The following is a 26,358-nucleotide window of genomic DNA, read 5'->3' as shown; positions in this document are numbered from 1 at the left end:
ATCTCCTGGGATAAACTCTAATGAAAAATAATTTTAAGAAGAATATATATATATGTGCATAACTGAGTCACCTTGCTGTACAGCAGAAATTAGCACAGCAATGTAACTCAATTATACTTCAATTACAAAAACAAAAACAAAAATAGACCCATATATGTTAAGCTTCTCTATACCGTATAATATGAGATGCCAAGTGCAGATAAACTTATGTTCAGCAATTAATGTGTTAATACTCTATCTTATTTGTATACCATCTAGCTATTCAATGATTACACACTCTTTATCTTAACTTTAAGGTTTCAAGTTACCAACAAGATCTGTGAAACAATTTTGGGGTAGAGATATTATCAAACATAATTATTATAAAACATTTCTAAAAATAAGATATTACAAATCACAATTATCGATAAGGATGTTTATACATTTTATAAACTGATTTGAATGGAAGAGCTGAAGCCATAAAGCTCCTAGTAGAAAACTTCATGAATAATATTCATGACATCTGTCTTAGAAAGGATTTTTTCTTTTTAAATCAAAAGCAAAGGCAACCAAAGCACAAATAATGGAGTGGGACTACATCAAACCAAATAGCCCTGCACAGAAAACAAAACCATTCACAAAGTGAAAGTGCAATGTGAGGAGTGGGAGAAGATATTTGCAAGTCACATGTCTGATAAAGGGTTAATATCCAAATGATATAAAGAACTCATTCAACTCAATAGCAAAAAATCAAGCAGTCTGGTTTAAAAAAGGTCAGAGGAATTCAATAGACTTATTTCCCAAGAAGACATACAAATGGCCAAAAGGGACATAAAAAGGTCTCAACATCACTAATCATCAGGGAAATGTAAATCAAAACAACAATGGGATATTACCACACACCTGTGGCTGCTATCAAAAAGCTAAGAGATGAGACCAGTTGGAGAGGATGTGTTACAAGGGAATACTTGTGCACACTTGGTGGAACTATAAATTAGTGCAGCCACCATGGAACACAGTATGGAAGTTCCTCAAGAAATTACAACTATAACTACCATATGATTTAGCAATCCTATTTCTGGGTCAATATCTGAAGGAAACAATCTTGAAGAGATAACTCCACTTCCACTGAAGTACATGGAATGTACAAGACATGGAAACAACTTAGGTTGTTTATTATTATTATTAATATATGCATATTATTAAGCCATAAAGAAATAGTAAATCCTGCCATTTGGAACAACATAGGTGAAGCTTGAGGGCATCATTTTAATGAAAAGTCACACAGAGAAACACAAATTCTATATGACCTTATTTGTTTGTATTATCTAAAAAAGCCAGGCTCTTACATACAGAGAACAGATTTGTAGTTGACAGAGATGGGAGAGAGGGGATGAAAAATGGGTGAATGTGGTCAATAGGTGCAAACTTTTCATTATAAGATAAATACGCTCTGAGACTATAATGTAGAGCATGGTGACTATAGTCTATCTATCTATCTATCTATCATCTATCTATCTATCTATCATCGATCCATCTCTATCTATCTATAATTAACTATATAGAACTAAAATTCCCATTGTAAGTAAAGAATCTTTGTATCTATGTGAGGAGATGGATGTTAACTAAACTTTTTGTGGTAGTCATCTATAATTATAATCCTTTTTTAGTACACCTTAGGCTAATACAATGTTACATGGCAACTATATCTCAGTAAAACTGATTAGAAAAACGAAATGCTAATGGAAAAATATAAAAGAGAATTATAAAACATAATTAATGAAAAGCTCATTTTCAGCTCACTTACATCTATTTAAATCATTTGTGCTTATCAATTATGTTTGATCATGAAAATTTCATAAGCTAAACAAACAAATGTAGCCATCACTCTAAGTTATTTTCCTTGCTTACAAAGTAGGTAACAATAAAAAAAAAAGCTCCAAGCAGAGAACGTAATAAACTAAATATGGTTCTTCCTTTCTACTTTTCTTTTGTAAAACATTGCTAGCACACTTGAGAGGTGAAAATAATTCATTTTTATTGTAAATTTTGCTCTTAGTTTTGATTTATAGTTTTATCATCTGAAACATGTAGTGTAGATAACATACACTTGTTGGACTACTAAACTTAGGTATAAAAATATTGTATGTCATACTTAATGCTGACAACTCTGAAGATGGGCCAGCTTTTTTATTTTACCAACAATTAAAAACATCTAGCTTTATTTGTAAAAAATTATCCCAAATCATGTGAACCTAAAAAATTGGATTCATTTCTCTATAGCTGAGATTTTTAAAGAAATACTTAATTTATAGAAACACTCCTTCATCTCTAAGCCAATTTTAATATAACTCCATGGGACTTCCCTGGTGGTGCAGTGGTTAAGAATCTGCCTGCCAAGGCAGGGGACACAGATGTGATCCCTGGTCTGGGAAGATCCCACGTGCCTCGGAGCCACTAAGCCCATGCACCACAACTACTGAGCCTGTGCTGTACAGCCCGCAAGCCACAACTACTGAACCCAGCACCACAACTGCCGAGCCCATGCACCATGACTACTGAAGCCTGTACACTAGAGCCCATGCTCAAGAGAAGCCACTGCAATGAGAAGCCTGTGCACCGCAATCAAGAAAAGCCCCTACTCACCACTAGAGAAAGCCTGTGTGCAACAAAAAAGACCTGACACAGACAAAAATCTATAAATGACTCCAATCAATCAATCAATCCATAATCTTAAAAACTATAACTCAAGAGATTTTATAAATTAATTTGGTAATAGCCAGAGGTAGAAGAATGCCATGTATACATAACACACAGGCATGCATGTATGCACACATACAAACATAAACACACAGACAGATGTGCATAGACATCTCATAGCTTTCATTCTAAAATGTCAGCCATGAGTCAATAAAATAAAGTACCATAAAGACACTGGCTTATGTCAACTTTATATTTGTATCTGAATTGTTTTTGTGGCAAATAGGACAAGTTGAGACTATATGTTTACCGCTATTTGTGAAGGAGACTTTTAAGATTTTCTTTTTCCCTGATATACAACCTAATAAAGGCTGCGGAGTAAACTTTAGAACAGTGACTAAGTAGACATCTAACAGCTGTCTGGATGTTTCCAAAACCCAACTGAATGGACAAAATATCTAGTTCCATTTCCGAATAGCTTCCCATTCTTTATTCAGCCTCAGGTGGTTGCTAGTGGGGGTCCTAAGTCCCTTGAGAACCCTCAGTGGAGGGTATGGGGTCTAATGTTCAAGGGACTTGTAGGGAGCTGAGGAGCTGAGGTAGGATGAGAAAACCTGGCAGGATTCACAGAGGGTTGGAGGAGCTAAGGGTTTGAAGGGGAATGTATCAAGGGAGTCAGGAAACTAGAGGCAAGATCTAAAGAAGTAAAAAGAGAAAGTAGGAACAACTGTGATGGGAAAGGAGAGTTTTAAGGAGCCAGTTTGCAAAGACATTATTTTTCCTAAAGAGGCCATTAAAGGTCCAAATTATCCTGAGTAAAATCATGCCAACAAGAAAGGAAGCAGACACAATTGCCAAAGTACATTTATAGCAGGGGTTCAAGAAGGGGGTTTCCAGTCACTGAGAAGGTTCCATGTTTATAATTATGTTCATAATTTATGATACCTATACACTTATGAACAGTGAAATTTAGAACCCTAAGCTGGCTTCTGCTTGCATGGGGCGCTAACTCAGTTTCTTACAAAGAGAGAAACCTTGAACCCAGTATGTTTGTCTGGGACTCTAAACTAGCTTCTAGAGTTTAATCAAAATCTTAAGACTCAAAATCCGTTCCTACCAGCTACAAGAGAAATTGGTCTGGACCATTGATTTAGGAGACAGACGCACCAATGGATACGTGATAAATCAGGAAGGAAGACAAGACTTCAAAGGTGTGCACTTAGGGTCTTGGGTGGGTTTATCCAATGATAAACTGATCTTATCCAAGCCGCATCATGGGAGTATCAAATATGAACTAGAAACGGAAAGCAGTTACATGGGTAAAAGAGATTTCATTAAGGACTATTGCATTGGGGGGAAATACCTAAGTACAGAACTGGGCCCAATTCCAAATACAGGAAGGCCAAGTGGGAATTAACAGTCAAGGAGCCTGGTGGGGATCAATAGATGGGAAATTACCAAGAGAAAACATCAAGGGTAAGGAGGATTACGGCTAAACTGACCTAACAGAATTCTTCCTTAAGGCAGGCCAGACTGATCAGACATCACCGGTAGATGGTAGAAGGTGAGAAACCTAATTAGATATAAAAAAAATGATCAGACATATATGAAGAGGCACTCTTCCTACACAATCTTAGCAGAGATCTTAGTAAGGATTTTACGAGGATGTACACAGATGGTTCTAGGGGAAGGTTCCGAAACTTGCCTAACATTTGGTGAAGCAAAAAATCTTTGTCACTACCAGAAGGAATTTAGACAACTAACACAATGGAGGAAAGAAAGAGTACATCTAGAATATGAAATACCCTTTAAGATGTCTCTTAGGATCACCATAAGCTGTGTTTAAGATCAATCCATCCAAGCAATGCTAGTAGTTAGCCAGACCTTTAAGTAATGAATATTTGGGTCTTTCCACCAGAAGAAGGCAGGTATACATACCAAATCTGACCTAATCACCAATTATAGAAGTGAGGACTGAAATTGTCATGAGTATGTCCTCCTTATTTTGTTATGAATACATTTGCATGTGCATGTGTATGTATGTACATTGTTTCTAAGAGTATTTCTCCTATTTTCTTATGAATGTGTTTTGTGTGTGTGTGTGTGTGTGTACACATATATTAAGCAAACATCTTTATTTTCTATCCTTTCCTATTGCCTTATCAGGTAACACTAGATATATTAACTATATATCATAGCACTTAAATATTGTTAATTTTACCTCACATTATTTGCTGCAGGATAAAAAGGAGAGTCCACTTCACTAAGGATTTTCCCTTCTCTTCTGGAGAAGGAGTTAGTTTAGTTTTGATTGTATGCAGATTAGTTGGATTACGTTAGGTAGAATTGTGACCTCATTATTTACTTTTTTGGAAGATTAATATGGTTTAAGGCTATAAGCATAGGGTCAAGTTGACAAGGGGTAGAATGTGATGGCTAATTTTATGTGTCAACTTGACTTAAGAGAAGTCCCGATAGCTGGTAAAATAGTATTTCTGGGTGTGTCTGTGAGACTTTATTCTGAAAGGGATTGGCATTTGAGTCAGTAGACTGAGTAAGGAGTTACTCCATCACCAATGTGCGCAGGTATCATCCAATCCAAATAGAGAGCCTGAGTAGAATACAAATTAAAGGAAGGGCAAATTCCTCTCTCTTTTCTGGAGCCTCCATGCCTATCTTTTCTTACTCTAGGATATCAGTACTCCCCGTTCTTGGGCCTTTGGGCTCTGAGACTTACACAAATGGTCTCTTTTTTTATGCCTTCAGTGCTGGACTGAATCATTCCCCTGGATTTTCTGGTTATCCAGCTTACCGATGACAGATTATGGGACTTCTGCACCTCCATAATGTCTGAGCCATTTCTATGCTAAATCTCCTCTTACATCTGTCTCTACACCTCTCCCCCCGACTTGCTCTGTATGTGTATATATCCTGTGGATTCTGTTTTAGGGATCAATCTGCATAGTATAGACTTTGGTAAGGAGAATGGCTCTAGAGTAACAAAATCTTAAGTATTCGTTTTCAAAATTACTTCCTTGGTTCCTGAAATCTTGGATACAAGATTAACATTCAGAAACCAGTTGCAATTCTTTACACTAACAATGAAATAGCAGAAAAGGAATGTAAAAAAAAAAAACAATATCTTTAAAAATTGCAGCAAAAAAATACCTAGGAGTAAACCTGAACAGGAAGGTGAAAGACTTACGTGCTGAGAACTCGAACCATTAATAAAGTAAATTAAAAATGATTCAAAAAATACAAAGATATCCCTTGCTCTTGGATTGGAATTAATATTGTTAAAATGGCAATACTACCCAAAGCAATCTACAGATTTAATGTTTTCCCTATCAAATTACCCATAGCCTTTTCTGCAGAAGTAGAACAAGTAATCCAAAAATTTATATGGAACCATAAAAGATGCAGAACTATCAAAGCAATCCTGAGGGAAAAAAATAACAAGCAGGAAGCATAAGTCTCCCAGACTTCAGACAATACTACAAAGCTACAGTAATCAAGACAGCATGATATTTGCACAAAAGCAGACATATAGATTAACAGAACAGAAGAGAGAGACAAGAAATAAACCAACACCCCTATGGCCAATTAATCTTTGACAAAGGAGGCAAGAATATAAAATGGGAAAAAAGTGTCTTCAGCAAATGTTGCTGGGAAAGTTGGACAGCTGCATGTAAATCAGAAAAGTTAGAATATACCCTCACACCATGCCCAAAAAGAAACTCAATATGGCTTAAAGACTTAAACATAAGACAGGACCTTATAAAACTCCTAGAAGAGAACATAGGCAAACCATTCTCTGACAGAAAATGTACCAGTGTTTTCTGAGGTCAGCCTCCAAAGGTTATAGAAATAAAAATGAAAAGAAACAAATGGGACCTAATGAAACTTACAAGCTTTTCCACAGTGAAAGAAACCATAAACAAAAACCAAAAAGACAGCCTACCGAATGGGAGAAAATATTTGCAAATGAAGCAACTGACGAGGCTTAATTTCCAAAATATACAAACAGTTCATAGAGCTCAACAATAAAAAAAACAAACAACCCAATCAAAAAATGGGTTGAAGACCTTAATAGACATTTATCCAAAGAAGACATACGGAAGGCCAGTAGGCACATGAAAAGAGGGTCAACATCACTAATTATTAGAGAAATGTAAATCAAAACTACAGTGAGGTACCACCTGACACCAGGCAGAGTGGCCATTATTCAAAAGTTTACAAACTATAAATGCTGGGGAGAGTGTGGAGAAAAGGGAACCCTTACATGCTATTGGTGGGAATGAAAATTGGTGCAGTCACTATGGAAAACACTATGGAGTTTCCACAGAGAACAAAGAGTAGAACTACCATATGATCCAGCAATCCACTCCTGGGCATATATCCAGAGAAAATCATAATTTGAAAGGATATGTGCACACTTATGTTCATAACACCACTATTCACAATAGCCAAGACCCAGACACAATCTAAATGTTTATTGACAGATGACTAAAGAAGTAGTGGTACATATATACAATGGAAGACTACTCAGCCATAAAAAAGGAAAGAAATAATGCTATTTGCAGCAACATGGATGCAACTAGAGATTATCATACTAAGCGAAGTAAGTCAGGAAGAGAAAGACAACTACCATATGATATAACTTGCATGTGGAATCTAAAATATGTCACAAATGCCCTATCTACAAAATAGAAACAGAATCACAGACAGAGAGAGAACAGACTTGTGGTTGCCAAGTGGGAGGGTGGGAGGAAGAAGGATGGACTGGGAGTTTGGAGTTAGTATATGCAAACAATTACATTTAGAATGTATAAACAACAAGGTTCTACAGTATAGCATAGGGAACTCTATCCAATCTCCTGGGATAAACTCTAATGAAAAATAATTTTAAGAAGAATATATATATGTGCATAACTGAGTCACCTTGCTGTACAGCAGAAATTAGCACAGCAGTGTAACTCAATTATACTTCAATTACAAAAACAAAAACAAAAATAGACCCATATATGTTAAGCTTCTCTATACCGTATAATATGAGATGCCAAGTGCAGATAAACTTATGTTCAGCAATTAATGTGTTAATATTCTATCTTATTTATATACCATCTAGCTATTCAATGATTACACACTCTTTATCTTAACTTTAAGGTTTCAAGTTACCAACAAGATCTGTGAAACAATTTTGGGGTAGAGATATTATCAAACATAATTATTATAAAACATTTCTAAAAATAAGATATTACAAATCACAATTATCGATAAGGATGTTTATACATTTTATAAACTGATTTGAATGGAAGAGCTGAAGCCATAAAGCTCCTAGTAGAAAACTTCATGAATAATATTCATGACATCTGTCTTAGAAAGGATTTTTTCTTTTTAAATCAAAAGCAAAGGCAACCAAAGCACAAATAATGGAGTGGGACTACATCAAACCAAATAGCCCTGCACAGAAAACAAAACCATTCACAAAGTGAAAGTGCAATGTGAGGAGTGGGAGAAGATATTTGCAAGTCACATGTCTGATAAAGGGTTAATATCCAAATGATATAAAGAACTCATTCAACTCAATAGCAAAAAATCAAGCAGTCTGGTTTAAAAAAGGTCAGAGGAATTCAATAGACTTATTTCCCAAGAAGACATACAAATGGCCAAAAGGGACATAAAAAGGTCTCAACATCACTAATCATCAGGGAAATGTAAATCAAAACAACAATGGGATATTACCACACACCTGTGGCTGCTATCAAAAAGCTAAGAGATGAGACCAGTTGGAGAGGATGTGTTACAAGGGAATACTTGTGCACACTTGGTGGAACTATAAATTAGTGCAGCCACCATGGAACACAGTATGGAAGTTCCTCAAGAAATTACAACTATAACTACCATATGATTTAGCAATCCTATTTCTGGGTCAATATCTGAAGGAAACAATCTTGAAGAGATAACTCCACTTCCATTGAAGTACATGGAATGTACAAGACATGGAAACAACTTAGGTTGTTTATTATTATTATTAATATATGCATATTATTAAGCCATAAAGAAATAGTAAATCCTGCCATTTGGAACAACATAGGTGAAGCTTGAGGGCATCATTTTAATGAAAAGTCACACAGAGAAACACAAATTCTATATGACCTTATTTATTTGTATTATCTAAAAAAGCCAGGCTCTTACATACAGAGAACAGATTTGTAGTTGACAGAGATGGGAGAGAGGGGATGAAAAATGGGTGAATGTGGTCAATAGGTGCAAACTTTTCATTATAAGATAAATACGCTCTGAGACTATAATGTAGAGCATGGTGACTATAGTCTATCTATCTATCTATCTATCATCTATCTATCTATCTATCATCGATCCATCTCTATCTATCTATAATTAACTATATAGAACTAAAATTCCCATTGTAAGTAAAGAATCTTTGTATCTATGTGAGGAGATGGATGTTAACTAAACTTTTTGTGGTAGTCATCTATAATTATAATCCTTTTTTAGTACACCTTAGGCTAATACAATGTTACATGGCAACTATATCTCAGTAAAACTGATTAGAAAAACGAAATGCTAATGGAAAAATATAAAAGAGAATTATAAAACATAATTAATGAAAAGCTCATTTTCAGCTCACTTACATCTATTTAAATCATTTGTGCTTATCAATTATGTTTGATCATGAAAATTTCATAAGCTAAACAAACAAATGTAGCCATCACTCTATTTTCCTTGCTTACAAAGTAGGTAACAATAAAAAAAAAAGCTCCAAGCAGAGAACGTAATAAACTAAATATGGTTCTTCCTTTCTACTTTTCTTTTGTAAAACATTGCTAGCACACTTGAGAGGTGAAAATAATTCATTTTTATTGTAAATTTTGCTCTTAGTTTTGATTTATAGTTTTATCATCTGAAACATGTAGTGTAGATAACATACACTTGTTGGACTACTAAACTTAGGTATAAAAATATTGTATGTCATACTTAATGCTGACAACTCTGAAGATGGGCCAGCTTTTTTATTTTACCAACAATTAAAAACATCTAGCTTTATTTGTAAAAAATTATCCCAAATCATGTGAACCTAAAAAATTGGATTCATTTCTCTATAGCTGAGATTTTTAAAGAAATACTTAATTTATAGAAACACTCCTTCATCTCTAAGCCAATTTTAATATAACTCCATGGGACTTCCCTGGTGGTGCAGTGGTTAAGAATCTGCCTGCCAAGGCAGGGGACACAGATGTGATCCCTGGTCTGGGAAGATCCCACGTGCCTCGGAGCCACTAAGCCCATGCACCACAACTACTGAGCCTGTGCTCTACAGCCCGCAAGCCACAACTACTGAACCCAGCACCACAACTGCCGAGCCCATGCACCATGACTACTGAAGCCTGTACACTAGAGCCCATGCTCAAGAGAAGCCACTGCAATGAGAAGCCTGTGCACCACAATCAAGAAAAGCCCCTACTCACCACTAGAGAAAGCCTGTGTGCAGCAAAAAAGACCTGACACAGACAAAAATCTATAAATGACTCCAATCAATCAATCAATCCATAATCTTAAAAACTATAACTCAAGAGATTTTATAAATTAATTTGGTAATATCCAGAGGTAGAAGGCTGCCATGTATACATAACACACAGGCATGCATGTATGCACACATACAAACATAAACACACAGACAGATGTGCATAGACATCTCATAGCTTTCATTCTAAAATGTCAGCCATGAGTCAATAAAATAAAGTACCATAAAGACACTGGCTTATGTCAACTTTATATTTGTATCTGAATTGTTTTTGTGGCAAATAGGACAAGTTGAGACTATATGTTTACCGCTATTTGTGAAGGAGACTTTTAAGATTTTCTTTTTCCCTGATATACAACCTAATAAAGGCTGCGGAGTAAACTTTAGAACAGTGACTAAGTAGACATCTAACAGCTGTCTGGATGTTTCCAAAACCCAACTGAATGGACAAAATATCTAGTTCCATTTCCGAATAGCTTCCCATTCTTTATTCAGCCTCAGGTGGTTGCTAGTGGGGGTCCTAAGTCCCTTGAGAACCCTCAGTGGAGGGTATGGGGTCTAATGTTCAAGGGACTTGTAGGGAGCTGAGGAGCTGAGGTAGGATGAGAAAACCTGGCAGGATTCACAGAGGGTTGGAGGAGCTAAGGGTTTGAAGGGGAATGTATCAAGGGAGTCAGGAAACTAGAGGCAAGATCTAAAGAAGTAAAAAGAGAAAGTAGGAACAACTGTGATGGGAAAGGAGAGTTTTAAGGAGCCAGTTTGCAAAGACATTATTTTTCCTAAAGAGGCCATTAAAGGTCCAAATTATCCTGAGTAAAATCATGCCAACAAGAAAGGAAGCAGACACAATTGCCAAAGTACATTTATAGCAGGGGTTCAAGAAGGGGGTTTCCAGTCACTGAGAAGGTTCCATGTTTATAATTATGTTCATAATTTATGATACCTATACACTTATGAACAGTGAAATTTAGAACCCTAAGCTGGCTTCTGCTTGCATGGGGCGCTAACTCAGTTTCTTACAAAGAGAGAAACCTTGAACCCAGTATGTTTGTCTGGGACTCTAAACTAGCTTCTAGAGTTTAATCAAAATCTTAAGACTCAAAATCCGTTCCTACCAGCTACAAGAGAAATTGGTCTGGACCATTGATTTAGGAGACAGACTCACCAATGGATACGTGATAAATCAGGAAGGAAGACAAGACTTCAAAGGTGTGCACTTAGGGTCTTGGGCGAGTTTATCCAATGATAAACTGATCTTATCCAAGCCGCATCATGGGAGTATCAAATATGAACTAGAAACGGAAAGCAGTTACATGGGTAAAACAGATTTCATTAAGGACTATTGCATTGGGGGGAAATACCTAAGTACAGAACTGGGCCCAATTCCAAATACAGGAAGGCCAAGTGGGAATTAACAGTCAAGGAGCCTGGTGGGGATCAATAGATGGGAAATTACCAAGAGAAAACATCAAGGGTAAGGAGGATTACGGCTAAACTGACCTAACAGAATTCTTCCTTAAGGCAGGCCAGACTGATCAGACATCACCGGTAGATGGTAGAAGGTGAGAAACCTAATTAGATATAAAACAAAATGATCAGACATATATGAAGAGGCACTCTTCCTACACAATCTTAGCAGAGATCTTAGTAAGGATTTTACGAGGATGTACACAGATGGTTCTAGGGGAAGGTTCCGAAACTTGCCTAACATTTGGTGAAGCAAAAAATCTTTGTCACTACCAGAAGGAATTTAGACAACTAACACAATGGAGGAAAGAAAGAGTACATCTAGAATATGAAATACCCTTTAAGATGTCTCTTAGGATCACCATAAGCTGTGTTTAAGATCAATCCATCCAAGCAATGCTAGTAGTTAGCCAGACCTTTAAGTAATGAATATTTGGGTCTTTCCACCAGAAGAAGGCAGGTATACATACCAAATCTGACCTAATCACCAATTATAGAAGTGAGGACTGTAATTGTCATGAGTATGTCCTCCTTATTTTGTTATGAATACATTTGCATGTGCATGTGTATGTATGTACATTGTTTCTAAGAGTATTTCTCCTATTTTCTTATGAATGTGTTTTGTGTGTGTGTGTGTGTGTGTACACATATATTAAGCAAACATCTTTATTTTCTATCCTTTCCTATTGCCTTATCAGGTAACACTAGATATATTAACTATATATCATAGCACTTAAATATTGTTAATTTTACCTCACATTATTTGCTGCAGGATAAAAAGGAGAGTCCACTTCACTAAGGATTTTCCCTTCTCTTCTGGAGAAGGAGTTAGTTTAGTTTTGATTGTATGCAGATTAGTTGGATTACGTTAGGTAGAATTGTGACCTCATTATTTACTTTTTTGGAAGATTAATATGGTTTAAGGCTATAAGCATAGGGTCAAGTTGACAAGGGGTAGAATGTGATGGCTAATTTTATGTGTCAACTTGACTTAAGAGAAGTCCCGATAGCTGGTAAAATAGTATTTCTGGGTGTGTCTGTGAGACTTTATTCTGAAAGGGATTGGCATTTGAGTCAGTAGACTGAGTAAGGAGTTACTCCATCACCAATGTGCGCAGGTATCATCCAATCCAAATAGAGAGCCTGAGTAGAATACAAATTAAAGGAAGGGCAAATTCCTCTCTCTTTTCTGGAGCCTCCATGCCTATCTTTTCTTACTCTAGGATATCAGTACTCCCCGTTCTTGGGCCTTTGGGCTCTGAGACTTACACAAATGGTCTCTTTTTTTATGCCTTCAGTGCTGGACTGAATCATTCCCCTGGATTTTCTGGTTATCCAGCTTACCGATGACAGATTATGGGACTTCTGCACCTCCATAATGTCTGAGCCATTTCTATGCTAAATCTCCTCTTACATCTGTCTCTACACCTCTCCCCCCGACTTGCTCTGTATGTGTATATATCCTGTGGATTCTGTTTTAGGGATCAATCTGCATAGTATAGACTTTGGTAAGGAGAATGGCTCTAGAGTAACAAAATCTTAAGTATTCATTTTCAAAATTACTTCCTTGGTTCCTGAAATCTTGGATACAAGATTAACATTCAGAAACCAGTTGCAATTCTTTACACTAACAATGAAATAGCAGAAAAGGAATGTAAAAAAAAAAAAAACAATATCTTTAAAAATTGCAGCAAAAAAATACCTAGGAGTAAACCTGAACAGGAAGGTGAAAGACTTACGTGCTGAGAACTCGAACCATTAATAAAGTAAATTAAAAATGATTCAAAAAATACAAAGATATCCCTTGCTCTTGGATTGGAATTAATATTGTTAAAATGGCAATACTACCCAAAGCAATCTACAGATTTAATGTTTTCCCTATCAAATTACCCATAGCCTTTTCTGCAGAAGTAGAACAAGTAATCCAAAAATTTATATGGAACCATAAAAGATGCAGAACTATCAAAGCAATCCTGAGGGAAAAAAATAACAAGCAGGAAGCATAAGTCTCCCAGACTTCAGACAATACTACAAAGCTACAGTAATCAAGATAGCATGATATTTGCACAAAAGCAGACATATAGATTAACAGAACAGAAGAGAGAGACAAGAAATAAACCAACACCCCTATGGCCAATTAATCTTTGACAAAGGAGGCAAGAATATAAAATGGGAAAAAAGTGTCTTCAGCAAATGTTGCTGGGAAAGTTGGACAGCTGCATGTAAATCAGAAAAGTTAGAATATACCCTCACACCATGCCCAAAAAGAAACTCAATATGGCTTAAAGACTTAAACATAAGACAGGACCTTATAAAACTCCTAGAAGAGAACATAGGCAAACCATTCTCTGACAGAAAATGTACCAGTGTTTTCTGAGGTCAGCCTCCAAAGGTTATAGAAATAAAAATGAAAAGAAACAAATGGGACCTAATGAAACTTACAAGCTTTTCCACAGTGAAAGAAACCATAAACAAAAACCAAAAAGACAGCCTACCGAATGGGAGAAAATATTTGCAAATGAAGCAACTGACGAGGCTTAATTTCCAAAATATACAAACAGTTCATAGAGCTCAACAATAAAAAAAACAAACAACCCAATCAAAAAATGGGTTGAAGACCTTAATAGACATTTATCCAAAGAAGACATACGGAAGGCCAGTAGGCACATGAAAAGAGGGTCAACATCACTAATTATTAGAGAAATGTAAATCAAAACTACAGTGAGGTACCACCTGACACCAGGCAGAGTGGCCATTATTCAAAAGTTTACAAACTATAAATGCTGGGGAGAGTGTGGAGAAAAGGGAACCCTTACATGCTATTGGTGGGAATGAAAATTGGTGCAGTCACTATGGAAAACACTATGGAGTTTCCACAGAGAACAAAGAGTAGAACTACCATATGATCCAGCAATCCACTCCTGGGCATATATCCAGAGAAAATCATAATTTGAAAGGATATGTGCACACTTATGTTCATAACACCACTATTCACAATAGCCAAGACCCAGACACAATCTAAATGTTTATTGACAGATGACTAAAGAAGTAGTGGTACATATATACAATGGAAGACTACTCAGCCATAAAAAAGGAAAGAAATAATGCTATTTGCAGCAACATGGATGCAACTAGAGATTATCATACTAAGCGAAGTAAGTCAGGAAGAGAAAGACAACTACCATATAACTTGCATGTGGAATCTAAAATATGTCACAAATGCCCTATCTACAAAATAGAAACAGAATCACAGACAGAGAGAGAACAGACTTGTGGTTGCCAAGTGGGAGGGTGGGAGGAAGAAGGATGGACTGGGAGTTTGGAGTTAGTATATGCAAACAATTACATTTAGAATGTATAAACAACAAGGTTCTACAGTATAGCATAGGGAACTCTATCCAATCTCCTGGGATAAACTCTAATGAAAAATAATTTTAAGAAGAATATATATATGTGCATAACTGAGTCACCTTGCTGTACAGCAGAAATTAGCACAGCAATGTAACTCAATAATACTTCAATTACAAAAACAAAAACAAAAATAGACCCATATATGTTAAGCTTCTCTATACCGTATAATATGAGATGCCAAGTGCAGATAAACTTATGTTCAGCAATTAATGTGTTAATACTCTATCTTATTTGTATACCATCTAGCTATTCAATGATTACACACTCTTTATCTTAACTTTAAGGTTTCAAGTTACCAACAAGATCTGTGAAACAATTTTGGGGTAGAGATATTATCAAACATAATTATTATAAAACATTTCTAAAAATAAGATATTACAAATCACAATTATCGATAAGGATGTTTATACATTTTATAAACTGATTTGAATGGAAGAGCTGAAGCCATAAAGCTCCTAGTAGAAAACTTCATGAATAATATTCATGACATCTGTCTTAGAAAGGATTTTTTCTTTTTAAATCAAAAGCAAAGGCAACCAAAGCACAAATAATGGAGTGGGACTACATCAAACCAAATAGCCCTGCACAGAAAACAAAACCATTCACAAAGTGAAAGTGCAATGTGAGGAGTGGGAGAAGATATTTGCAAGTCACATGTCTGATAAAGGGTTAATATCCAAATGATATAAAGAACTCATTCAACTCAATAGCAAAAAATCAAGCAGTCTGGTTTAAAAAAGGTCAGAGGAATTCAATAGACTTATTTCCCAAGAAGACATACAAATGGCCAAAAGGGACATAAAAAGGTCTCAACATCACTAATCATCAGGGAAATGTAAATCAAAACAACAATGGGATATTACCACACACCTGTGGCTGCTATCAAAAAGCTAAGAGATGAGACCAGTTGGAGAGGATGTGTTACAAGGGAATACTTGTGCACACTTGGTGGAACTATAAATTAGTGCAGCCACCATGGAACACAGTATGGAAGTTCCTCAAGAAATTACAACTATAACTACCATATGATTTAGCAATCCTATTTCTGGGTCAATATCTGAAGGAAACAATCTTGAAGAGTTAACTCCACTTCCATTGAAGTACATGGAATGTACAAGACATGGAAACAACTTAGGTTGTTTATTATTATTATTAATATATGCATATTATTAAGCCATAAAGAAATAGTAAATCCTGCCATTTGGAACAACATAGGTGAAGCTTGAGGGCATCATTTTAATGAAAAGTCACACAGAGAAACACAAATTCTATATGACCTTATTTGTTTGTATTATCTAAAAAAGCCAGGCTCTTACATACAGAGAACAGATTTGTAGTTGACAGAGATGGGAGAGAGGGGATGAAAAATGGGTGAATGTGGTCAATAGGTGCAAACTTTTCATTATAAGATAAATACGCTCTGAGACTATAATGTAGAGCATGGTGACTATAGTCTATCTATCTATCTATCTATCATCTATCTATCTATCTATCATCGATCCATCTCTATCTATCTATAATTAACTATATAGAACTAAAATTCCCATTGTAAGTAAAGAATCTTTGTATCTATGTGAGGAGATGGATGTTAACTAAACTTTTTGTGGTAGTCATCTATAATTATAATCCTTTTTTAGTACACCTTAGGCTAATACAATGTTACATGGCAACTATATCTCAGTAAAACTGATTAGAAAAACGAAATGCTAATGGAAAAATATAAAAGAGAATTATAAAACATAATTAATGAAAAGCTCATTTTCAGCTCACTTACATCTATTTAAATCATTTGTGCTTATCAATTATGTTTGATCATGAAAATTTCATAAGCTAAACAAACAAATGTAGCCATCACTCTAAGTTATTTTCCTTGCTTACAAAGTAGGTAACAATAAAAAAAAAAGCTCCAAGCAGAGAACGTAATAAACTAAATATGGTTCTTCCTTTCTACTTTTCTTTTGTAAAACATTGCTAGCACACTTGAGAGGTGAAAATAATTCATTTTTATTGTAAATTTTGCTCTTAGTTTTGATTTATAGTTTTATCATCTGAAACATGTAGTGTAGATAACATACACTTGTTGGACTACTAAACTTAGGTATAAAAATATTGTATGTCATACTTAATGCTGACAACTCTGAAGATGGGCCAGCTTTTTTATTTTACCAACAATTAAAAACATCTAGCTTTATTTGTAAAAAATTATCCCAAATCATGTGAACCTAAAAAATTGGATTCATTTCTCTATAGCTGAGATTTTTAAAGAAATACTTAATTTATAGAAACACTCCTTCATCTCTAAGCCAATTTTAATATAACTCCATGGGACTTCCCTGGTGGTGCAGTGGTTAAGAATCTGCCTGCCAAGGCAGGGGACACAGATGTGATCCCTGGTCTGGGAAGATCCCACGTGCCTCGGAGCCACTAAGCCCATGCACCACAACTACTGAGCCTGTGCTCTACAGCCCGCAAGCCACAACTACTGAACCCAGCACCACAACTGCCGAGCCCATGCACCATGACTACTGAAGCCTGTACACTAGAGCCCATGCTCAAGAGAAGCCACTGCAATGAGAAGCCTGTGCACCGCAATCAAGAAAAGCCCCTACTCACCACTAGAGAAAGCCTGTGTGCAGCAAAAAAGACCTGACACAGACAAAAATCTATAAATGACTCCAATCAATCAATCAATCCATAATCTTAAAAACTATAACTCAAGAGATTTTATAAATTAATTTGGTAATAGCCAGAGGTAGAAGAATGCCATGTATACATAACACACAGGCATGCATGTATGCACACATACAAACATAAACACACAGACAGATGTGCATAGACATCTCATAGCTTTCATTCTAAAATGTCAGCCATGAGTCAATAAAATAAAGTACCATAAAGACACTGGCTTATGTCAACTTTATATTTGTATCTGAATTGTTTTTGTGGCAAATAGGACAAGTTGAGACTATATGTTTACCGCTATTTGTGAAGGAGACTTTTAAGATTTTCTTTTTCCCTGATATACAACCTAATAAAGGCTGCGGAGTAAACTTTAGAACAGTGACTAAGTAGACATCTAACAGCTGTCTGGATGTTTCCAAAACCCAACTGAATGGACAAAATATCTAGTTCCATTTCCGAATAGCTTCCCATTCTTTATTCAGCCTCAGGTGGTTGCTAGTGGGGGTCCTAAGTCCCTTGAGAACCCTCAGTGGAGGGTATGGGGTCTAATGTTCAAGGGACTTGTAGGGAGCTGAGGAGCTGAGGTAGGATGAGAAAACCTGGCAGGATTCACAGAGGGTTGGAGGAGCTAAGGGTTTGAAGGGGAATGTATCAAGGGAGTCAGGAAACTAGAGGCAAGATCTAAAGAAGTAAAAAGAGAAAGTAGGAACAACTGTGATGGGAAAGGAGAGTTTTAAGGAGCCAGTTTGCAAAGACATTATTTTTCCTAAAGAGGCCATTAAAGGTCCAAATTATCCTGAGTAAAATCATGCCAACAAGAAAGGAAGCAGACACAATTGCCAAAGTACATTTATAGCAGGGGTTCAAGAAGGGGGTTTCCAGTCACTGAGAAGGTTCCATGTTTATAATTATGTTCATAATTTATGATACCTATACACTTATGAACAGTGAAATTTAGAACCCTAAGCTGGCTTCTGCTTGCATGGGGCGCTAACTCAGTTTCTTACAAAGAGAGAAACCTTGAACCCAGTATGTTTGTCTGGGACTCTAAACTAGCTTCTAGAGTTTAATCAAAATCTTAAGACTCAAAATCCGTTCCTACCAGCTACAAGAGAAATTGGTCTGGACCATTGATTTAGGAGACAGACGCACCAATGGATACGTGATAAATCAGGAAGGAAGACAAGACTTCAAAGGTGTGCACTTAGGGTCTTGGGTGGGTTTATCCAATGATAAACTGATCTTATCCAAGCCGCATCATGGGAGTATCAAATATGAACTAGAAACGGAAAGCAGTTACATGGGTAAAAGAGATTTCATTAAGGACTATTGCATTGGGGGGAAATACCTAAGTACAGAACTGGGCCCAATTCCAAATACAGGAAGGCCAAGTGGGAATTAACAGTCAAGGAGCCTGGTGGGGATCAATAGATGGGAAATTACCAAGAGAAAACATCAAGGGTAAGGAGGATTACGGCTAAACTGACCTAACAGAATTCTTCCTTAAGGCAGGCCAGACTGATCAGACATCACCGGTAGATGGTAGAAGGTGAGAAACCTAATTAGATATAAAAAAAATGATCAGACATATATGAAGAGGCACTCTTCCTACACAATCTTAGCAGAGATCTTAGTAAGGATTTTACGAGGATGTACACAGATGGTTCTAGGGGAAGGTTCCGAAACTTGCCTAACATTTGGTGAAGCAAAAAATCTTTGTCACTACCAGAAGGAATTTAGACAACTAACACAATGGAGGAAAGAAAGAGTACATCTAGAATATGAAATACCCTTTAAGATGTCTCTTAGGATCACCATAAGCTGTGTTTAAGATCAATCCATCCAAGCAATGCTAGTAGTTAGCCAGACCTTTAAGTAATGAATATTTGGGTCTTTCCACCAGAAGAAGGCAGGTATACATACCAAATCTGACCTAATCACCAATTATAGAAGTGAGGACTGTAATTGTCATGAGTATGTCCTCCTTATTTTGTTATGAATACATTTGCATGTGCATGTGTATGTATGTACATTGTTTCTAAGAGTATTTCTCCTATTTTCTTATGAATGTGTTTTGTGTGTGTGTGTGTGTGTGTACACATATATTAAGCAAACATCTTTATTTTCTATCCTTTCCTATTGCCTTATCAGGTAACACTAGATATATTAACTATATATCATAGCACTTAAATATTGTTAATTTTACCTCACATTATTTGCTGCAGGATAAAAAGGAGAGTCCACTTCACTAAGGATTTTCCCTTCTCTTCTGGAGAAGGAGTTAGTTTAGTTTTGATTGTATGCAGATTAGTTGGATTACGTTAGGTAGAATTGTGACCTCATTATTTACTTTTTTGGAAGATTAATATGGTTTAAGGCTATAAGCATAGGGTCAAGTTGACAAGGGGTAGAATGTGATGGCTAATTTTATGTGTCAACTTGACTTAAGAGAAGTCCCGATAGCTGGTAAAATAGTATTTCTGGGTGTGTCTGTGAGACTTTATTCTGAAAGGGATTGGCATTTGAGTCAGTAGACTGAGTAAGGAGTTACTCCATCACCAATGTGCGCAGGTATCATCCAATCCAAATAGAGAGCCTGAGTAGAATACAAATTAAAGGAAGGGCAAATTCCTCTCTCTTTTCTGGAGCCTCCATGCCTATCTTTTCTTACTCTAGGATATCAGTACTCCCTGTTCTTGGGCCTTTGGGCTCTGAGACTTACACAAATGGTCTCTTTTTTTATGCCTTCAGTGCTGGACTGAATCATTCCCCTGGATTTTCTGGTTATCCAGCTTACCGATGACAGATTATGGGACTTCTGCACCTCCATAATGTCTGAGCCATTTCTATGCTAAATCTCCTCTTACATCTGTCTCTACACCTCTCCCCCCGACTTGCTCTGTATGTGTATATATCCTGTGGATTCTGTTTTAGGGATCAATCTGCATAGTATAGACTTTGGTAAGGAGAATGGCTCTAGAGTAACAAAATCTTAAGTATTCGTTTTCAAAATTACTTCCTTGGTTCCTGAAATCTTGGATACAAGATTAACATTCAGAAACCAGTTGCAATTCTTTACACTAACAATGAAATAGCAGAAAAGGAATGTAAAAAAAAAAAACAATATCTTTAAAAATTGCAGCAAAAAAATACCTAGGAGTAAACCTGAACAGGAAGGTGAAAGACTTACGTGCTGAGAACTCGAACCATTAATAAAGTAAATTAAAAATGATTCAAAAAATACAAAGATATCCCTTGCTCTTGGATTGGAATTAATATTGTTAAAATGGCAATACTACCCAAAGCAATCTACAGATTTAATGTTTTCCCTATCAAATTACCCATAGCCTTTTCTGCAGAAGTAGAACAAGTAATCCAAAAATTTATATGGAACCATAAAAGATGCAGAACTATCAAAGCAATCCTGAGGGAAAAAAATAACAAGCAGGAAGCATAAGTCTCCCAGACTTCAGACAATACTACAAAGCTACAGTAATCAAGACAGCATGATATTTGCACAAAAGCAGACATATAGATTAACAGAACAGAAGAGAGAGACAAGAAATAAACCAACACCCCTATGGCCAATTAATCTTTGACAAAGGAGGCAAGAATATAAAATGGGAAAAAAGTGTCTTCAGCAAATGTTGCTGGGAAAGTTGGACAGCTGCATGTAAATCAGAAAAGTTAGAATATACCCTCACACCATGCCCAAAAAGAAACTCAATATGGCTTAAAGACTTAAACATAAGACAGGACCTTATAAAACTCCTAGAAGAGAACATAGGCAAACCATTCTCTGACAGAAAATGTACCAGTGTTTTCTGAGGTCAGCCTCCAAAGGTTATAGAAATAAAAATGAAAAGAATCAAATGGGACCTAATGAAACTTACAAGCTTTTCCACAGTGAAAGAAACCATAAACAAAAACCAAAAAGACAGCCTACCGAATGGGAGAAAATATTTGCAAATGAAGCAACTGACGAGGCTTAATTTCCAAAATATACAAACAGTTCATAGAGCTCAACAATAAAAAAAACAAACAACCCAATCAAAAAATGGGTTGAAGACCTTAATAGACATTTATCCAAAGAAGACATACGGAAGGCCAGTAGGCACATGAAAAGAGGGTCAACATCACTAATTATTAGAGAAATGTAAATCAAAACTACAGTGAGGTACCACCTGACACCAGGCAGAGTGGCCATTATTCAAAAGTTTACAAACTATAAATGCTGGGGAGAGTGTGGAGAAAAGGGAACCCTTACATGCTATTGGTGGGAATGAAAATTGGTGCAGTCACTATGGAAAACACTATGGAGTTTCCACAGAGAACAAAGAGTAGAACTACCATATGATCCAGCAATCCACTCCTGGGCATATATCCAGAGAAAATCATAATTTGAAAGGATATGTGCACACTTATGTTCATAACACCACTATTCACAATAGCCAAGACCCAGACACAATCTAAATGTTTATTGACAGATGACTAAAGAAGTAGTGGTACATATATACAATGGAAGACTACTCAGCCATAAAAAAGGAAAGAAATAATGCTATTTGCAGCAACATGGATGCAACTAGAGATTATCATACTAAGCGAAGTAAGTCAGGAAGAGAAAGACAACTACCATATGATATAACTTGCATGTGGAATCTAAAATATGTCACAAATGCCCTATCTACAAAATAGAAACAGAATCACAGACAGAGAGAGAACAGACTTGTGGTTGCCAAGTGGGAGGGTGGGAGGAAGAAGGATGGACTGGGAGTTTGGAGTTAGTATATGCAAACAATTACATTTAGAATGTATAAACAACAAGGTTCTACAGTATAGCATAGGGAACTCTATCCAATCTCCTGGGATAAACTCTAATGAAAAATAATTTTAAGAAGAATATATATATGTGCATAACTGAGTCACCTTGCTGTACAGCAGAAATTAGCACAGCAATGTAACTCAATTATACTTCAATTACAAAAACAAAAACAAAAATAGACCCATATATGTTAAGCTTCTCTATACCGTATAATATGAGATGCCAAGTGCAGATAAACTTATGTTCAGCAATTAATGTGTTAATACTCTATCTTATTTGTATACCATCTAGCTATTCAATGATTACACACTCTTTATCTTAACTTTAAGGTTTCAAGTTACCAACAAGATCTGTGAAACAATTTTGGGGTAGAGATATTATCAAACATAATTATTATAAAACATTTCTAAAAATAAGATATTACAAATCACAATTATCGATAAGGATGTTTATACATTTTATAAACTGATTTGAATGGAAGAGCTGAAGCCATAAAGCTCCTAGTAGAAAACTTCATGAATAATATTCATGACATCTGTCTTAGAAAGGATTTTTTCTTTTTAAATCAAAAGCAAAGGCAACCAAAGCACAAATAATGGAGTGGGACTACATCAAACCAAATAGCCCTGCACAGAAAACAAAACCATTCACAAAGTGAAAGTGCAATGTGAGGAGTGGGAGAAGATATTTGCAAGTCACATGTCTGATAAAGGGTTAATATCCAAATGATATAAAGAACTCATTCAACTCAATAGCAAAAAATCAAGCAGTCTGGTTTAAAAAAGGTCAGAGGAATTCAATAGACTTATTTCCCAAGAAGACATACAAATGGCCAAAAGGGACATAAAAAGGTCTCAACATCACTAATCATCAGGGAAATGTAAATCAAAACAACAATGGGATATTACCACACACCTGTGGCTGCTATCAAAAAGCTAAGAGATGAGACCAGTTGGAGAGGATGTGTTACAAGGGAATACTTGTGCACACTTGGTGGAACTATAAATTAGTGCAGCCACCATGGAACACAGTATGGAAGTTCCTCAAGAAATTACAACTATAACTACCATATGATTTAGCAATCCTATTTCTGGGTCAATATCTGAAGGAAACAATCTTGAAGAGATAACTCCACTTCCATTGAAGTACATGGAATGTACAAGACATGGAAACAACTTAGGTTGTTTATTATTATTATTAATATATGCATATTATTAAGCCATAAAGAAATAGTAAATCCTGCCATTTGGAACAACATAGGTGAAGCTTGAGGGCATCATTTTAATGAAAAGTCACACAGAGAAACACAAATTCTATATGACCTTATTTGTTTGTATTATCTAAAAAAGCCAGGCTCTTACATACAGAGAACAGATTTGTAGTTGACAGAGATGGGAGAGAGGGGATGAAAAATGGGTGAATGTGGTCAATAGGTGCAAACTTTTCATTATAAGATAAATACGCTCTGAGACTATAATGTAGAGCATGGTGACTATAGTCTATCTATCTATCTATCTATCATCTATCTATCTATCTATCATCGATCCATCTCTATCTATCTATAATTAACTATATAGAACTAAAATTCCCATTGTAAGTAAAGAATCTTTGTATCTATGTGAGGAGATGGATGTTAACTAAACTTTTTGTGGTAGTCATCTATAATTATAATCCTTTTTTAGTACACCTTAGGCTAATACAATGTTACATGGCAACTATATCTCAGTAAAACTGATTAGAAAAACGAAATGCTAATGGAAAAATATAAAAGAGAATTATAAAACATAATTAATGAAAAGCTCATTTTCAGCTCACTTACATCTATTTAAATCATTTGTGCTTATCAATTATGTTTGATCATGAAAATTTCATAAGCTAAACAAACAAATGTAGCCATCACTCTATTTTCCTTGCTTACAAATTAGGTAACAATAAAAAAAAAAAAACTCCAAGCAGAGAACGTAATAAACTAAATATGGTTCTTCCTTTCTACTTTTCTTTTGTAAAACATTGCTAGCACACTTGAGAGGTGAAAATAATTCATTTTTATTGTAAATTTTGCTCTTAGTTTTGATTTATAGTTTTATCATCTTAAACATGTAGTGTAGATAACATACACTTGTTGGACTACTAAACTTAGGTATAAAAATATTGTATGTCATACTTAATGCTGACAACTCTGAAGATGGGCCAGCTTTTTTATTTTACCAACAATTAAAAACATCTAGCTTTATTTGTAAAAAATTATCCCAAATCATGTGAACCTAAAAAATTGGATTCATTTCTCTATAGCTGAGATTTTTAAAGAAATACTTAATTTATAGAAACACTCCTTCATCTCTAAGCCAATTTTAATATAACTCCATGGGACTTCCCTGGTGGTGCAGTGGTTAAGAATCTGCCTGCCAAGGCAGGGGACACAGATGTGATCCCTGGTCTGGGAAGATCCCACGTGCCTCGGAGCCACTAAGCCCATGCACCACAACTACTGAGCCTGTGCTCTACAGCCCGCAAGCCACAACTACTGAACCCAGCACCACAACTGCCGAGCCCATGCACCATGACTACTGAAGCCTGTACACTAGAGCCCATGCTCAAGAGAAGCCACTGCAATGAGAAGCCTGTGCACCGCAATCAAGAAAAGCCCCTACTCACCACTAGAGAAAGCCTGTGTGCAGCAAAAAAGACCTGACACAGACAAAAATCTATAAATGACTCCAATCAATCAATCAATCCATAATCTTAAAAACTATAACTCAAGAGATTTTATAAATTAATTTGGTAATAGCCAGAGGTAGAAGAATGCCATGTATACATAACACACAGGCATGCATGTATGCACACATACAAACATAAACACACAGACAGATGTGCATAGACATCTCATAGCTTTCATTCTAAAATGTCAGCCATGAGTCAATAAAATAAAGTACCATAAAGACACTGGCTTATGTCAACTTTATATTTGTATCTGAATTGTTTTTGTGGCAAATAGGACAAGTTGAGACTATATGTTTACCGCTATTTGTGAAGGAGACTTTTAAGATTTTCTTTTTCCCTGATATACAACCTAATAAAGGCTGCGGAGTAAACTTTAGAACAGTGACTAAGTAGACATCTAACAGCTGTCTGGATGTTTCCAAAACCCAACTGAATGGACAAAATATCTAGTTCCATTTCCGAATAGCTTCCCATTCTTTATTCAGCCTCAGGTGGTTGCTAGTGGGGGTCCTAAGTCCCTTGAGAACCCTCAGTGGAGGGTATGGGGTCTAATGTTCAAGGGAGTTGTAGGGAGCTGAGGAGCTGAGGTAGGATGAGAAAACCTGGCAGGATTCACAGAGGGTTGGAGGAGCTAAGGGTTTGAAGGGGAATGTATCAAGGGAGTCAGGAAACTAGAGGCAAGATCTAAAGAAGTAAAAAGAGAAAGTAGGAACAACTGTGATGGGAAAGGAGAGTTTTAAGGAGCCAGTTTGCAAAGACATTATTTTTCCTAAAGAGGCCATTAAAGGTCCAAATTATCCTGAGTAAAATCATGCCAACAAGAAAGGAAGCAGACACAATTGCCAAAGTACATTTATAGCAGGGGTTCAAGAAGGGGGTTTCCAGTCACTGAGAAGGTTCCATGTTTATAATTATGTTCATAATTTATGATACCTATACACTTATGAACAGTGAAATTTAGAACCCTAAGCTGGCTTCTGCTTGCATGGGGCGCTAACTCAGTTTCTTACAAAGAGAGAAACCTTGAACC

Source organism: Hippopotamus amphibius, chromosome 2 (assembly GCF_030028045.1).
Source record: "Hippopotamus amphibius kiboko isolate mHipAmp2 chromosome 2, mHipAmp2.hap2, whole genome shotgun sequence".
NCBI lineage: Eukaryota > Metazoa > Chordata > Mammalia > Artiodactyla > Hippopotamidae > Hippopotamus > Hippopotamus amphibius.
Note: the sequence above shows the minus strand (reverse complement) of the source record.